This window comes from Lolium rigidum, chromosome 1 (genome assembly GCF_022539505.1).
Source record: "Lolium rigidum isolate FL_2022 chromosome 1, APGP_CSIRO_Lrig_0.1, whole genome shotgun sequence".
Classification (NCBI taxonomy): Eukaryota; Viridiplantae; Streptophyta; class Magnoliopsida; order Poales; family Poaceae; genus Lolium; species Lolium rigidum.
In genome coordinates this window covers 244,969,989-244,988,111 of record NC_061508.1, presented here as the reverse complement: position 1 = coordinate 244,988,111, position 18,123 = coordinate 244,969,989, and positions in this window count along the sequence as shown.

Below are 18,123 nucleotides of genomic sequence, written 5' to 3'. Positions count from 1 at the left end.
AACAAATTCTGAAAAATTACCATAGTCGACGTTTGCGACTAAGATCTTTTAAAGTTGGCGATTTGGTTCTTCGACTCACTCAAGACAGTCATGAAAAATCCGAGTCTCCAAGGATAGGTCCAGACATCGTTACATAAGTTATCCCAGGGGGAGCCTACAGGTTGAAGGACAAAAAGTCGGGCAAGAAATAACGGAACCCGTGGAACGTGGCGCAGCTACGGCAGCTCTACGCCTAGAAGACAAAGGAAAACTTTGTAAATATACATTGTATCCAAATAGCTCGCAAGTTTTCAAATGCACTCTTTTCCTTTCGGGCACCGAGTGGGGCTGAAAGGTTTTTAATGAGGCGGGCTTGCAAATCTGCAACATAGTATGATTGAAATAAAAATATTGATGGAATATGATTCTTTTGCAAGCAAGACCCGGGGGCTTGTACCCGACATTTTTCAATATACTAGACAACGCCTTGGTTTCAGAACAAGCCTCACGGAAAAAATAAATCCACAATAAAGAGGGTCATACTAATAATTTTACATACAATCTCGCAATATATACAATACATGGTTCTCGCAATATACAAGGTTTCTTGTTTATTTCAGATAAAACTCAACAACCGAAAAAGAAGACGGCTTATATCAAGTCATCTATATTTATTCTTTCATCTTCCGCAGAAGCACCCATGGTATCAGCATAATGGTATTCCTTGAAGAAAGCAGTGTCCATCTATAGAAGATCCTCAATCATTCTCTCGGCTATGGGTGTCACCACATCATTGATCTTGTCGACGTTCCTTCTTATTTTCCTCAATTTGGCGTGGCAGAGATCAACAACGTTGGCCATATCCAACTTCAGGTAGCAAACTTGCAACATGATCAAAGAAAACCTAGCACCAGCCATTAGTTGAGCCTTCACAAATCCATGGATTCGACGAACACTCTTGAATTTGTCCATCAAGTCAGGAAGAGTTTTAGCCTTTAGGCTGAAGATTCCGAGAAAACATGGCATTGTAAACCATGGCCAGTTTCTTCGTGCAGAATTCAAGATACTCCCGAACCTGAGCTGCGCGGTCTTGGAATCGTACAATTCGTCGGGTGCGGTCTGGGCTAGACCAAAAGCCAGCATTGTTCTGCAGAGCAAGTTGAACAAGAACCTCAGATCTTGCATCAACACACTGATCTTCGGCAGTAACGTCCAAAAAGGAGCCTAACCATGTTAAAGGGAACAATGAGGTGTGAAAAAGTCACATACGGATAGTAAAAGGAGGAGAATAAAAAGGTGAAACATACCCGCCATATCTAGACTTGCGTCAGTCATTAGGTCAACTAAGAGATCATAATGGCCATAATCATGCACAACGACAAAATATATTAATCAATGCATAAAGTGATACAAAAGTTGCAAACTAAATGATCATAGAGGCAAGAATTGACTGGAATGTAGTCATAACATGTTGCAAAACATCTGTCAAGTCGACCCAAATAAAAACATTCGCAGGAGAATATATACCACAATATTATGCGTTTCTATTGTATGCTAAAAACAATGCATGAAACCTTCAATGGCACACTAAAAAATCTCAGTATTTGAGACTAATCATAATGAAAACATAATTAACAAGCTCATCATGAGAATAACATCTAGCAAGATATGCAAAAATAACTATGCCACAGTCTAAAAATGCTTCCATTTACATCACATACACATATAACTTTTTTCATGCTTCCAACGCCAACCAAATGAAACCAAAAAACTCTCATATATGAAAAACAAGTAAATGTCCAGATAGCTATTGATACACAAATAAATGTAAAAGTGGAGCGTGTCTCTCTGAACGCAAAATGCATAACAGTGGAGCGTGTCTTACTCCAAAATAAACATGCAAAACAGCGGAGCGTGTCTCACTCCAAAGTAAATATGCAAAGCGGTGGAGCGTGTCTCACTCCAAAGTAACATGAATGATGGGATCCAACTTTATTGAAAGTAAACACACATCAAAAAATAAAGACGCTCCAAGGATAACACATATCACATGATGGAGTAAAATAATAGCGTGTTGAAAAATGACCTGGTGCTTTTTGTTGATGAAGAGGGGGTGCCTTGGGCATCCCCAAGCTTTGACGCTTGTACTTCTTGGATATTTCTTGGGGGGTCCAGGGGAAATCCCAAGCTTGAGCTCTTGTCCATGCTTTATCTTATTGCATCATTCTTCTCTCCCTACACTTGAAAACTTCCTTCACACAAAACTCAGCACAATTGATTAGCAACATTAGTGCAAATAAAAATATATCAAACCAGCAAGGCTTCAGTAATGGCACATATCAAACACTCATTTTAACATATGCTACTGTAGATACTTCTTCCCAAAGCTCTTTTTTTCACAAAAGAACTCAAAAAGACGAATCATAAGACGCAAATGCAAAACATGGCAGAAATCTATCAAAACAGACCAAAAGAAATAGTTATGTTGCTCAAATCGAAATTAAAGAAATAGTTCTGTTGCTCAAATACTGGGGCATAAGCACAAAAATGTGCAACTCAAAATAACGTTTTGGCGATTTTTAAGAATATTTTTTGTGACCAGCACAGAATCTGTTTCAGAATTGCAAATACCCCAAACACTGCTTTCTTTCTATTAGAGGCTACCCTTGGCACAAAAACGAAATAAAATACAATAAGGAGAGGTTATTACAGTAGCAATAACTTCCAAGACTCAACAAAGAAAAAATAACAGAAATAAAACATGGGTTGTCTCCCATAAGCGCTTTTCTTTAACGCCTTTGAGCTAGGCGCAGAAAGGGTGCAAATCAAGTATTGTCAAGAGAGAAATCATTAAGATCGGGAATGAAAGTAGTTTTAACTAGGCATTCTATACTATCTATAGTGGTTTTTGAAGTTCCTCTCTCAGCACTTTTAGGTTTACTTTCTTCATCAAATAAATTCTTAGGAACAATCCAATCAAAATTCCTATCGTAAGCTTCATGCACTGCTGAAATTTTAAGAGGTGTTGGTATATTGATTTCCTCTGGTTTAACTTTACTAATATTACCAAAGAATTTCAGAATATCTATGCTTGATCCTAGCATACCATAATGATCAAATATTTTCCTTGCTTCTATAGCTTCATACCTAAATTTTCTAAGCAAGATTTCAAGAATAAATTCTTTTTTCTCACCATCCTCAATTTCATGCAGTTTAAGAAACATGTATTGCAAGGATGGGTGAAGGCTAATAAATTTACTCTCTAGCATTTTAACTAGGCAAGCCATAGCGGTTTCATAATCGGGAGCAAGTTCAGTTAAAGATTTTTCTGGGATTTTCCCATACTTACTAATATGATTAAGGAATTCTCCAATATTATTTATCCCTACTATAGATCAATCACCTATAGATAGGTTCCTAAACTCAAACTCGGGAATAATCATGGTAAACTAAATGCAATAAAAATAACAACTACACTATTTTTTGGATTTTTGATATAAAATGCAAACAAGATAAAAATAAAATATGCAAGCAAAACAATAACAAAGTAAAAGAGTTGAGAGTGAGAGACTCCCCACGCAGGAGAGATGCTTTTCTCCCCGGCAACGGCGCCAGAAAAAGTCTTTGCTGAGCACGGAGTTGATGAAGGAGAATTTATGCGCAATGTTGAGTGGAACCCCAAGAGGAAGGTATGATGAGCACAACATGAAGTTTTCCCTCAGTAAGAAACCAAGGTTTATCGACTAGTAGGAGAAAAACGTTCTCTCCCGAGGTGTTGCGAACCAACTTGTGGCAGGGCGCACTACCGGCGTCAGCAACAACGTGGAGACCTGCACATTTTTATTGGGAAGGCGTACTTTGTCCCCAACTTTCAGCGAGGTTGTCAAGCTCACTGGTTTTGCTGAAAATAAAGGATTAAGCGAACCGTGTGGAAGAAGAATTGTTTGCAGAGAACAGAACAGAAAAATGATGTAGAAGATTGCAATTAAAAGAAGAAGGACCGGGGTCGACAGTTCACTAGAGGCGCCTTCCCAATAAAATAAATATGCTGGGTAAACAAATTACAGATGGGCAATTGACAAACAGAGATTCTACGCTAATGGTTGGTGCATAATGCATGCTATGAAAGTATGCGGGCATTACAACAATATACATAGACCGTAATCCAACTGCATCTATGACTAATAATCCACCTTCAGGATTGCATCCGCGACACCCTCCAATATTAAGTTGCAAGCAACGGACTATCGCTTTAAGCAATGTGTGTAAAGTAAACGATGAAACTACCCTTGAATAGAACACCGATGTTTTCTTCCTAGTATCAACAACACATCTACAACCGTAGAGAACAAGGTCACTTCCCATGGTTAAATAGAGGCATGAACCCACTATCGAGCATGAATACTCCCTCTTTGAGTCGCTAGCATCTACTTGGCCAGAGCATCTACTAGAAACGGAGAGCATGCAAGATCATAATAACATAATACATAATCTCAACCAAAGCAATCTCTCTATAAATTGGATCCACATCAAACCAACAGGTAGCAATTACAAATAGATGATCTTGATCATGTTAGGCAGCTCACAAGATCTATACATGAAGCACAACAAGGAGAGGACAACCATCTAGCTACTGCTATGGACCCATGGTCCCGTGGAGAACTACTCACGCATCACCTCGGATGAAGACATGGCGATGTAGAGGCCTCCGGCGGTGATTTCCCTCTCCGGCAGGGTGCCGGGATGGACTGCGGAACCCTTCTGAACTAGGGTTTCAATTGACGGCGGCGTCGGAACTTTTCGTGGATGGAGGCTCTCGTCCCTGGGGTTTTCCCGATACGAGGAATAAATAGGCGGAAGGGCGGAGCAAACAAGGTGACGAGGCGCCAATACAAGGGCCAGGCGCGACCAAGGGTGGGGCCACGCATGCCCTATGTACTGCCACGTGGCAGCTCTCCTGCGCGTGTCCTTCTGGCTCCGTCTTCGTCCCGGAAAAATAAGACTCTGGACTTTTGTTTCATCCAATTCCAAGAAACTTTCATGTACAACTTTTCTGAAACACAAAATAGCAGAAAACAGGAACTGGCACTGCGGCACTCGCGTTAATAGGTTAGTCCCAGAAAATGCTAAAAAGTGTGGAAAAGTGCACATAAAACATATAAGAATTGTAACAAAACAAGCATGGAGCATCAAAAATTGTAGATACGTTTGGGACGTATCATTAGGCAGCTCACAAGATCTATACATGAAGCACAATAAGGAGAGGCAACCATCTAGCTACTGCTATGGACCCATGGTCCCGTGGAGGACTACTCACGCAACACCTCGGATGAAGACATGGCGATGTAGAGGCCTCCGGCGGTGATTTCCCTCTCTGATAGGGTGCCGGGATGGACTGCAGAACTCTCCCCAACTAGGGTTTCGGTTGACGGCGGCGTCAGAAATTTTCGTGGATGGAGGCTCGGGTCCCTAGGGTTTTCCCGATACGAGGAATAAATAGGCGGAAGGACGGAGCAAACGAGGCGACGAGGCGCCAGTACATGGGCCAGGCGTGGACAAGGGTGGGGCCGCGCCTGCCCTATGTACTGCCACGTGGCAGCTCTCCTGCGCGTGTCCTTCTGGCTCCGTCTTCGTCCCGGAAAAATAAGACTCTGGGCTTTTGTTTCGTCTAATTCCGAGAAACTTTCATGTACAACTTTTCTGAAACACTAAAACAGCAGAAAACAGGAACTGGCACTGTGTTAATAGGTTAGCCCGAGAAAATGCTAAAAAGTGTGGAAAAGTGCACATAAAACATATAAGAATTGTAACAAAACAAGCATGGAGCATCAAAAATTATAGATACGTTTGGGGACGTATCAACAAGCTTCTCCAAGTCCTTGACATAAAGGTCCTTGGACACGCGATCAACATCTTCCTCGCTAGCATACATCCATAGGGGGTTTTTGCGAGCCTGCAGAGGCTGCACCCTGATCATAAGGAAGTAAGCGGTGATTTGAACACCCGACAGTTCTTCGCCGTGGGTGTTCTGGAGCTGGTGGATGCGCTCCATGAGAGCGTTCGTGGCTGTTTTTTCTTTGGCAGACGCCTTAGCGTCCCAGGATCTGCGCCTGAGGATTTTTTGCGGCACCGTCAAAGGGAGCGATGCCATACTCCTGGTTGCCGACGTATTCTTCATGGATGTACAGCCACCTCCTGCGCCACCCTTGGGCGGAGTCGGGGAATTTGACATCGAATGAATCAACGTCGGGTCGGACACAGATGCAGACGCCGCCCACATTGTAGGCGAGGTTGCGGGAGTTGTTCCGTGATACGTCTCCGACGTATCGATAATTTCTTATGTTCCATGCCATATTATTGATGATACCTACATGTTTTATGCACACTTTATGTCATATTCGTGCATTTTCTGGAACTAACATATTAACAAGATGCCGAAGTGCCAGTTCTTGTTTTCTGCTGTTTTTGGTTTCAGAAATCCTAGTAACGAAATATTCTCGGAATCGGACGAAATCAAGACCCAGGTTCCTATTTTCACCGGAAGCATCCAGAACACCCGGGAAGGACCAGAGGGGGGGCACTGGGCCCCCAGACCATAGGCCGGCGCGGCCCAGGCCCTGGCCGTGCCGCCATATGGTGTGGCCACCCCTTCGACCCTCCTGCGCCGCCTCTTCGCCTATATAAAGCCCCTGGATCGAAAACCCTGATACGAAAAACCACGATACGGAAAACCTTCCAGAGCCGCCGCCATCGCGAAGCCAAGATCTGGGGGACAGGAGTCTCTGTTCCGGCACCCTGCCGGAGCGGGGAAGTGCCCCCGGAAGGCTTCTCCATCATCTCCACCGCCATCTCCACCGCCATCTTCATCACCGCTGCTGCTCCCATGAGGAGGGAGTAGTTCTCCATCGAGGCTCGGGGCTGTACCGGTAGCTATGTGGTTCATCTCTCTCCTATGTGCTTCAATACAATAATCTCATGAGCTGCCTTACATGATTGAGATTCATATGATGATGCTTGTAATCTAGATGTCATTATGCTAGTCAAGTGAGTTTTACTTATGTGATCTCAGGAGACTCCTTGTCCCACGTGTGTAAAGGTGACAGTGTGTGCACCGTGTGGGTCTTTTAGGCTATATTTCACGAGAATACTTATTCACTTGTTGAATGACATAGTGAGGTGCTTATTTATATATCTTTATGATTGCAATGTGTTTGTATCACAATTTATCTATGTGCTACTCTAGCAATGTTATTAAAGTAGTTTTATTCCTCCTACACGTGTGTAAAGGTGACAGTGTGTGCACCGTGTTAGTACTTGGTTTATGCTATGATCATGATCTCTTGTAGATTGCGAAGTTAACTATTGCTATGATAATATTGATGTGATCTATTCCTCCTACATATGCATGAAGGTGACGAGTGTGCATGCTATGCTAGTACTTGGTTTAGTCTTTTGATCTATCTTACACTAAAGGTTACTAAAATATGAGCATTATTGTGGAGCTTGTTAACTCCGGCATTGAGGGTTCGTGTAATCCTACGCAATGTGTTCATCATCCAACAAAAGTGTAGAGTATGCATTTATCTATTCTGTTATGTGATCAATGTTGAGAGTGTCCACTAGTGAAAGTGTAATCCCTAGGCCTTGTTCCTAAATACGCTATCGCTTGCTTGTTTCTTGTTTTACTTGTGTTACTACTGCTGCATTACTATCTGCTTGTTTACTTGTCCCGGGCAAAGCACTTTTCCGGTGCTCGTTGCTACTACTTATTCATACCACCTGTATTTCACTATCTCTTCGCCGAACTAGTGCACCTATTAGGTGTGTTGGGGACACAAGAGACTTCTTGCTTTGTGGTTGCGGGGTTGCATGAGAGGGATATCTTTGACCTCTTCCTCCCCGAGTTCGATAAACCTTGGGTATCCACTTAAGGGAAACTTGCTGCTGTTCTACAAACCTCTGCTCTTGGAGGCCCAACACTGTCTACAAGAATAGAAGCTCCCGTAGACATCAAGCACTTTTCTGGCGCCGTTGCCGGGGAGGGAAGGTAAACGGCACTCACACATTGGCAAGCCCGGCAACTAAGCACTTTTCCTCCCTCGTCAACTACGCGCCAAGCACTTTTCTGGCGCCGTTGCCGGGGAGGAAAGGTAAAAAGGCACTCATACTCCGGTCCCAGGTTAAGTACTTTTCTGGCGCCATTGTGTTTGTGCTCGAAGCTATTTCCTTTAGATCCTGCAATTGCATCTTTTTGTTTCTTGTTTACACTAGTTTGGCATAATGGACAACAATGAGCTTCTTATTCTATTTCCTGATTTAAAACATGGATTGTTTGATGTGAAAATTAAAAAACCTATGAAATCTTATTTCCATGCTGGTAGTAATATTAGTATGAACGCTTTGAACACCATTGTTGATAATGATATGGAAAATGCTAAGCTTGGGGAAGCAGGTTTTCATGATCTTTTTAGTCCCCCAAGCATTGAGGAGAAAATTTTCTTTGATGATACTTTGCCTCCTATTTCTGATGATGATAATGATAGTGGTCTTTTTGTGCCACCTACTATGGAGAGTAAATTTTGTTGTGATTATACTATGCCTCCTACACTTGATGAGAATAATAATGATAGCTACTTTGTTGAATTTGCTCCCACTACAACTAATAAAATTGATTATGTTTATGTGGAGAGTAATAATTTTATGCATGAGACTCATGATAAGAATGCTTTATGTGATAGTTATATTGTTGAGTTTGCTCATGTTGCTACTGAAAGTTATTATGAGAGAGGAAAATATGGTTGTAGAAATTTTCATGTTACTAAAATGCCTCTCTATGTGCTGAAATTTTTGATGCTACGCTTGTTTTATCTTCCTATGCTTGTTACTTTGCTCTTCATGAACTTGTTTATTTACAAGATTCATATGCATAGGAAGCATGTTAGACTTAAATTTGTTTTGAACTTGCCTCTTGATGCTCTCTTTTGCTTCAAATACTATTTCTTGCGAGTGTATCATTAAAACTGTTGAGCCCATCTTAACGGCTATAAAGAAAGAACTTCTTGGGAGATAACCCATGTGTTATTTTGCTACAGTACTTTGTTTTATATTTGTGTCTTGGAAGTTGTTTACTACTGTAGCAACCTCTCCTTATCATGTTTTTGTGCTAAGTAAAGTCTCTATGGTAAAGTTGGTGCTAGATTTGGATTGCTGCGCAGAAACAGCATTGCTGTCTGTCACGAATCTGGGTCTAATTTTCTGTAGGTAACTCAGAAAATTAAGCCAATTTACGTGAGTGATCCTCAGATATGTACGCAACTTTCATTAGTTTTGAGTTTTTCAATTTGAGCAAGTCTGGTGCCATTTTAAAATTCGTCTTTACGGACTGTTCTGTTTTGACAGATTCTGCCTTTTATTTCGCATTGCTTCTTTTGCTGTGTTGGGTGGATTTCTTTGTTCCATTACCTTACAGTAGCTTTGAGCAATGTCCAGAAGTGTTAAGAATGATTGTGTCACCTCTGAACATGTGAGTTTTTGATTATGCACTAACCCTCTAATGAGTTTGCTTAAAGTTTGGTGTGGAAGAAGTTTTCAAGGGTCAAGAGAGGAGGATGATATACTATGATCAAGGAGAGTGAAAGCTCTAAGCTTGGGGATGCCCCGGTGGTTCACCCCTGCATATTTCAAGAAGACTCAAGCGTCTAAGCTTGGGGATGCCCAAGGCATCCCCTTCTTCATCGACAACATTATCGGGTTCCTCCCCTGAAACTATATTTTTATTCCGTCACATCTTATGTACTTTACTTGGAGCGTCTGTTTGTTTGTTTCTATTTTTGTTTGTGTTTGAATAAATTGGATTACATCATGCTTGTGTGGGAGAGAGACACGCTCCGCTGGTTCATATGAACACATGTGTTCTTAGCTCATAATATTCATGGCGAAGTTTTCTCTTCGTTAAATTGTTATATGGTTGGAATTGGAAAATGATACGTGTAGTAATTTGCTATAATGTCTTGGGTAATGTGATACTTGGCAATTGTTGTGCTCATGTTTAAGCTCTTGCATCATATACTTTGCACCCATTAATGAAGAAATACATAGAGCTTGCTAAAATTTGGTTTGCATAATTGGTCTCTCTAAGGTCTAGATAATTTCTAGTAAGGTGTTTGAACAACAAGGAAGACGATGTATAGTCTTATAATCCTTGTAATATGTCTTTTATGTGAGTTTTGCTGTACTAGTTCATACTTGTGTTTGTTTCAAATAACCTTGCTAGCCTAAACCTTGTATCGAGAGGGAATACTTCTCATGCATCCAAATACTTGAGCCAACCACTATGTCATTTGTGTCCACCATACCTACCCACTACATGGTATTTATCCGCCATTCCAAAGTAAATTGCTTGAGTGCTACCTTTAAAATTCCATCATTCACCTTTGCAATATATAGCTCATGGGACAAATAGCTTAAAAACTATTGTGGTATTGAATATGTACTTATGCACTTTATCTCTTATTAAGTTGCTTGTTGTGCGATAACCATGTTTACGGGGACGCCATCAACTATTCCTTGTTGAATATCATGTGAGTTGCTATGCATGTCCGTCTTGTCCGAAGTAAGAGAGATCTACCACCTTTATGGTTGGAGCATGCATATTGTTAGAGAAGAACTTTGGGCCGCTAACTAAAGCCATGATTCATGGTGGAAGTTTCAGTTTTGGACATATATCCTCAATCTCATATGAGAATAATAATTGTTGCCACATGCTTATGCATTAAAGAGGAGTCCATTATCTGTTGTCCATGTTGTCCCGGTATGGATGTCTAAGTTGAGAATAATCAAAAGCGAGAAATCCAAAATGCGAGCTTTCTCCTTAGACCTTTGTACAGGCGGCATGGAGGTACCCCATTGTGACACTTGGTCAAAACATGTGCATTGCAAAGATCCGGTAGTCCAAGCTAATTAGGACAAGGTGCGGGCACTATTAGTATACTATGCATGAGGCTTGCAACTTGTAAGATATAATGTACATAACTCATATGCTCTATTACTACCGTTGACAAAATTGTTTCATGTTTTCAAAATAAAAGCTCTAGCACAAATATAGCAATCGATGCTTTCCTCTTTGAAGGACCTTTCTTTTACTTTTTATGTTGAGTCAGTTCACCTATCTCTCTCCACCTCAAGAAGCAAACACTTGTGTCAAGCTGTGCATTGATTCCTACATACTTGCATATTGCACTTGTTATATTACTCTATGTTGACAAACTATCATTGAGATATACATGTTACAAGTTGAAAGCAATTGCTGAAACTTTATCTTCCATTGTGTTGCTTCAATATCTTTACTTTAAATTATTGCTTTATGAGTTAACTCTTATGCAAGACTTATTGATGCCTGTCTTGAAAGTGATATTCATGAAAAGTCATTGCTTTATGATTCAGTTGTTTACTCATGTCATTACCATTGTTTTTATCGCTGCATTCATTACATATGTTTACAATATGATCAAGTTTATGATGGCATGTCACTTCAGAAATTATCTTTGTTATCGTTTTACCTGCTCGGGACGAGTAGAACTAAGCTTGGGGATGCTTGATCAATAATTTCTTATGTTCCATGACATATTATTGATGATACCTACATGTTTTATGCACACTTTATGTCATATTCGTGCATTTTCTGGAACTAACCTATTAACAAGATGCCGAAGTGCCGATTCTTTGTTTTACTGCTGTTTTTGGTTTCGAAATCCTAGTAACGAAATATTCTCGGAATCGGACGAAATCAAGACCCGGGTTCCTATTTTCACCGGAAGCATCCAGAACACCGGGAAGGACCGGAGGGGGGCACTTGGGCCCCCGGACCATAGGCCGGCGCGGCCCGGGCCCCGGCCGCGCCGCCCTATGGTGTGGCCACCCCTTCGACCCTCTGCGCCGCCTCTTCGCCTATATAAAGCCCCCGGATCGAAAACCACGATACGAAAAACCACGATACGGAAAACCTTCCGGAGCCGCCGCCATCGCGAAGCCAAGATCCGGGGACAGGGAGTCTCTGTTCCGGCACCCTGCCGGAGCGGGGAAGTGCCCCGGAAGGCTTCTCCATCATCTCCACCGCCATCTTCATCACCGCTGCTGCTCCCATGAGGAGGGAGTAGTTCTCCATCGAGGCTCGGGGCTGTACTGCGGTAGCTATGTGGTTCATCTCTCTCCTATGTGCTTCAATACAATAATCTCATGAGCTGCCTTACATGATTGAGATTCATATGATGATGCTTGTAATCTAGATGTCATTATGCTAGTCAAGTGAGTTTTACTTATGTGATCTCCGGAGACTCCTTGTCCCACGTGTGTAAAGGTGACGAGTGTGTGCACCGTGTGGGTCTCTTAGGCTATGTTTCACAGAATACTTATTCATCTGTTGAATGGCATAGTGAGGTGCTTATTTATATCTCTTTATGATTGCAATGTGTTTGTATCACAATTTATCTATGTGCTACTCTAGCAATGTTATTAAAGTAGTTTTATTCCTCCCGCACGTGTGTAAAGGTGACGAGTGTGTGCACCGTGTTAGTACTTGGTTTATGCTATGATCATGATCTCTTGTAGATTGCGAAGTTAACTATTGCTATGATAATATTTATGTGATCTATTCCTCCTACATATGCATGAAGGTGACGAGTGTGCATGCTATGCTAGTACTTGGTTTAGTCTTTTGATCTATCTTACACTAAAGGTTACTAAAATATGAGCATTATTGTGGAGCTTGTTAACTCCGGCATTGAGGGTTCGTGTAATCCTACGCAATGTGTTCATCATCCAACAAAAGTGTAGAGTATGCATTTATCTATTCTGTTATGTGATCAATGTTGAGAGTGTCCACTAGTGAAAGTGTAATCCCTAGGCCTTGTTCCTAAATATCTGCTATCGCTGCTTGTTTACTATTTCTATCGTGTTACTACTGTCTGCATTACTACTGCTTGTTTACTCGTCCCGGGCAAAGCACTTTTACGGTGCTTGTTGCTACTACTTATTCATACCACTCGTATTTCACTATCTCTTCGCCGAACTAGTGCACCTATTAGGTGTGTTGGGGACACAAGAGACTTATTGCTTTGTGGTTGCGGGGTTGCATGAGAGGGATATCTTTGACCTCTTCCTCCCTGAGTTCGATAAACCTTGGGTATCCACTTAAGGGAAACTTGCTGCTGTTCTACAAACCTCTGCTCTTGGAGGCCCAACACTGTCTACAAGAATAGAAGCTCCCGTAGACATCATTCCGCCGGAGATAGAAAATGTGCTTCCACAGGCCCCAGTGGGGATGGGTCCCGAGGAAGCACTCGCACATGGTGATAAAAATCGAGATGTGGAGGATAGAGTTAGGGGTCAAATGATGCAGCTGAACCCCGTAAACAAAGAGAAGTCCACAGAGAAACTTGTGGATGGGGGTGGAATGGCCGCGAATGAGATGGTCGATGAAAGTTACCCGGAAACCAATCGGAGGGCTCGGGTCGCCAGGAAAGATCAGTGACTCCTTCTTCTTCATCAGTCCCAGGTTCTTGAGGGTCTTCAGGTCCTAGCTAGTTGGAGATTTTGGATCTCTCCCACCCAGAGATCTCCATCTTCTCCACCGGTGCGTTGGTCCCTGGAGCGGTGTGCTTGGTGAACTTTGTGCGCGGTGGCATCAAGGCAAGCGTTGGGGAAGAATGGAGATAAGCGGAAGTGTGTGGAGCTTGGGGAAGACAATGGCGATTTTGGAGAGAGAAGGAAAAGGTGAGCGGCGCAGCGAAGGGGCTGAATGAGTACGAAGGAGCAGTTTTTATAGCAAGCCATCGATCCGTCGCACCGTCGGATGAAAGGAAAATGGATCCTATGCCCTACACGTGTCCATAGGGGTACACATGTCTTTTCACTATGAAGTTATTGGACAGGCGTTACAGCCCGCGTGCCGGAAAAAGCAGAGGACGTGTGTCCGCCACTTGCATGACGTGTCAATGGCGCAGGGTTTTGGACCCACAGATCAAAGAAATGGCAGAATTCGTGCCTTCCCAATACAAAGATCGTGGCCATCGTCAGTGCTGACGTCGCCATACGGGAAATTTCGATTGACCTTCTTTGGAAAAAATAGCGACAGGGAAATGTCGACGGTCCAAACAAAATAACTTCGGGAGCATTTGACCAAATACAAGTATTTGTTCAAATGCTCGGGGGCTACTCTTATCAGAAGTTTCATTCGTACTTCTGATAAGAGGATAGTATGGACAGAAATATATGGTTGTCGAAAGAAGACAAAAGTTGAGCCTACAGCCAAGTATAAATACTCGACTGTAGCCTTGGGGGCTACTCCCATCGGGAGCGCTGGCCGCGCACCCGATAAGTTAGAGGTGGAACAGAAGTCGCGATTTTAAAATATATAGAAGGAAGCAACAATACAAGTTGAGCCTACAACCAAGTATAAATACTCGACTGTAGCCTCGGGGGCTACTCCCATCGGAAGCCCTGGTCGCGCACCCGATAGAATATGCAAAGGAAAATGATTGGCGGACAAAATACATGGAGAATGATTGTTGTCAGACATCTTCAAGTTACATATAACTCGTCGTGTACTCCCATCGGGAGAATCAAGATATTATCATTATATGATTCGACAAAATTGGCTATTCCAATAGCCGATAAAGGTACTCGACAATATATTCCTAGAGCGCGTCTGCCACGATAAAACCTCTGGATGCCGTAAAAATTTACGAAGGTAAGACCCCGGGTTCTGTCTTGTGTGGCGTGGTATCGCACCCGAATGCACTCTGCTACTTTTTTTCCGTATCAACAGATGCAAAGAAATATTCCCAGCGGACGCACTGTGGACTTTATAAATATGACTGGAATTTGATTCATGATTAAGTCCTAAAGCGGCACATGACGAATTACGCTAGTATTCCGGGGTCATGTCCAAGGACTTGACCTTGAAGTAGGTTTTTGTGGGTTGGCCACAAGAGCAGTTAGCTGGTACCTGATCCGTCAGATGAACCAGCCCCATCTACCATTATCCCTGTACAAGATATATACATCTCAAATAAATTGTTTATAAATAACTCGAAGAATTTATGGATAAATTTTACGATGGAGATTTTACTTGACTCTGCGATTCAATCAAAATGTCGGGGGCTACTGACATAGGCATCCCGGATGGGCTTGCCAAAGATGGTACCCGGGGTTTACTGAAGGCCCACGACCCAAAGTTTATGAAGCCCGAAAGCCCATTAAAGCATCGATTATGGAGAGAAGAGATAGATTAGGAATAGAGGTTTGTAACTTTACGGGACGAACTCAAAGAGTCTCCCGGTGTTTGTAACTTGTGTAATACGAAACCTTCGGCTCCGCCTCCTATATAAGGGGGAGTCGAAGGAAAAAGAAAGAATCAATCTCATTGTCAACATAACCCTAGTTTTTAGCAGTCGAGCACCTTTTCGGCTGAAACCTTCGAGATCTACTTGCCCTCCACTTCCGCGAAACCCAAGTCTACAACTTGTAGGCATTGACAAGTTAATCCCTTGTCACAAAGAGACTCTAGATTAGAAAGCAATCTCCAGCTTTGTTTAGCCAACATTATTGCCATGTTAAAAGTATGAAGATCACAGAAGCCCATCACATCCAGCTTTTTCGGAATGCACATCTTCCACCATGCAAACCAATTGAAAATCTGGCCATAGCATCATTAATAGATTTACATAATTGTTTTGGTATCTTGAAAAGTCCCATAGCAAAAACGGGAATAGCCTGAATAATCACCTTTGAAAAGATCTCCTTTCCCCCCATAGATAGAAATCTTTCCTTCCTTCCTTCCAATCTCTGAATAATTCTTTCAAGCAAGTATATAAAGCTATCAGTATGGTCTAGACCAACCATGGATGGCAAGCCTAAGTATTTATTAGAAATTGCTTCAGTCATGATATTTAATTTTTCACAGACTTGACCCTTTACCTCAACATCAACATTTGGGCTGAAGAAAATACTGCACTTACTCACCATCTGTCCTGAACTTGCACAATATTGATCCCACCTGTCTCAATGAGGTTGCATTAGTTAAATTCGCCTTCATAAGTATTAGGGAATCATCAGCAAAAGGTAAATGGGAAACTGATGGTGTATTTCTGCACACCCAAACACCTTCGATGCCAAGAACCTCCTCTCTATGAGCCAGAGCACTAGATAAACCCTCTGCACAAATAAGAAATAAATATGGTGATAAGGGATCCCCTTGGCGGAGACCTCTACTAGGAGTAAAATCTCCCGTATCTTGATCATCGTATCTGACTTTATATCTCACGGAGCAAACACAAGCCATCAACAAGTCCACAAAGTCCTTTTGAAAACCCAGCCGCATCATCATACGCTCCAAAACTATCAACTCCACACAATCATATGCCTTGTGCATGTCTAGTTTTACCGCACAAAGACCTTCCTTTCCTATCTTCTTGTTCTTTATTTTATGTAAGCACTCATACGCTATCAAAATGTTATAAGAGATCAGACGCCCCGGAACAAAAGCGCTTTGGACTTGTGATATGATATCATCCAAAATCAGTTTCAGCCGACACGCTATCATCTTGGATATGACCTTGTATATAACATTACAGAGGCTAATTGGCATGAACTGAGTAATGCTCTCTGGAGCCTCTACCTTAGGGATTCAGACAATGATCGCATGTATGACCTTAGTATTAATAGCCTCCAACACCTCTTCAGTTAACTTTTCTCCCAGAATATTCCAGCATTTTTTGAAAAAAAGGGCATGAAGCCCATCCGATCCTGGTGCTTTCATGTCACCAATAGAAAATAAAGCCTTCTTCACATCTTCGGCTGTGTATGATTTTAGAAGGTTTGCATTCATATCCTCCGTCACCCTCGGTGTTACCAACTGAATCAATGCAGGATCAGGTTCTTCCACCTCGGTAGTAAACATGCCCGCAAAATAACCTAAAATATGAGGATTTAGTTGCTCTTTACCTTCAAGAATATCACCATTTACATTCCTCGAATTCTTAATTTTGTTTCTCTGTCTTCTACTGGACGCAAAGTTGTGAAAGAAATTTGTATTCTTGTCACCAAACTGTAGCCAGTTAACCCTACTTCTCTGAGTCCAATACATTTCCTCTTGATCCAACAATTTTTCTATTTCCGTGGCAAGTTCTTTTTCTCTTGCTATGTTCTCCTCTGTTAGATCAATGCGAGTTAACACTTCAAGTTCCCTTTTGACTGAATTAATTTTGTTCTGTGGTTTCTTTAACACTGTTCTATACCATCTATGCAGACTATCATGCACCAAGGCCAATCTACTAGCTAGCCCATTCTGATCCAGATAAGCCGAAGCTTGCCAGGCATCATCAACCACACCATTAAAGTTTTTCTCCTTCAGCCACCGAGCTTCAAAATGAAGAATAGACGGTCCTCTAACCTCTTGCCTTTGCTCTTCACCAAATTTCAGAAGAATTGGTCTATGATCCGAGCGTCCATAATTCAGATTTTCCACCACTGCATCGGGAAATTTCAATCTCCAATCATCACACACCAAAGCTGATCTAGTCTTTCTCTAATACCCCCTCTATGCCATGTGAATTTATCTCCTGTGTAACCAAGATAAGTGAGGCCATAGTCAGTCAAAGCATCCTGAAAAGCCATCAGACATTGGTTCGGTCTTGGCCTACCCCCTCTTTCTCAAATTGATACAATATTTCATTGATGTCACCCATCAAGAACCACGACATAGATGACTCTACCTTTAGCTCTCGCAGGCGATCCCAGGTTAGATGTTTGTCCGCCCATCTAGGTTCACCGTAAAACCCTCTAAACCTCCAAATGTTCTCTTGACCTGCGCCAATAAAAACATCAATATAATTTATAGTTTATATCATAGAGAAAGAACACCATCCTTCTTCCATAGCAGCAATAACCCTCCCTTACGACCATCACTAGTCACAACCTCCTTATGATCCATATTTAATCTCTTCCGAAGACACTCTGCAGGCCACTCCTCCAAATGTGTCTCCATTAAGAAAATGACATCCGCACCCTGGCGCTTCTGGATATTCACCAGCGTCATTACAGCTATGATCTTTTGGAAACCACAGCCGTTATAACTTAAGAGTTTCA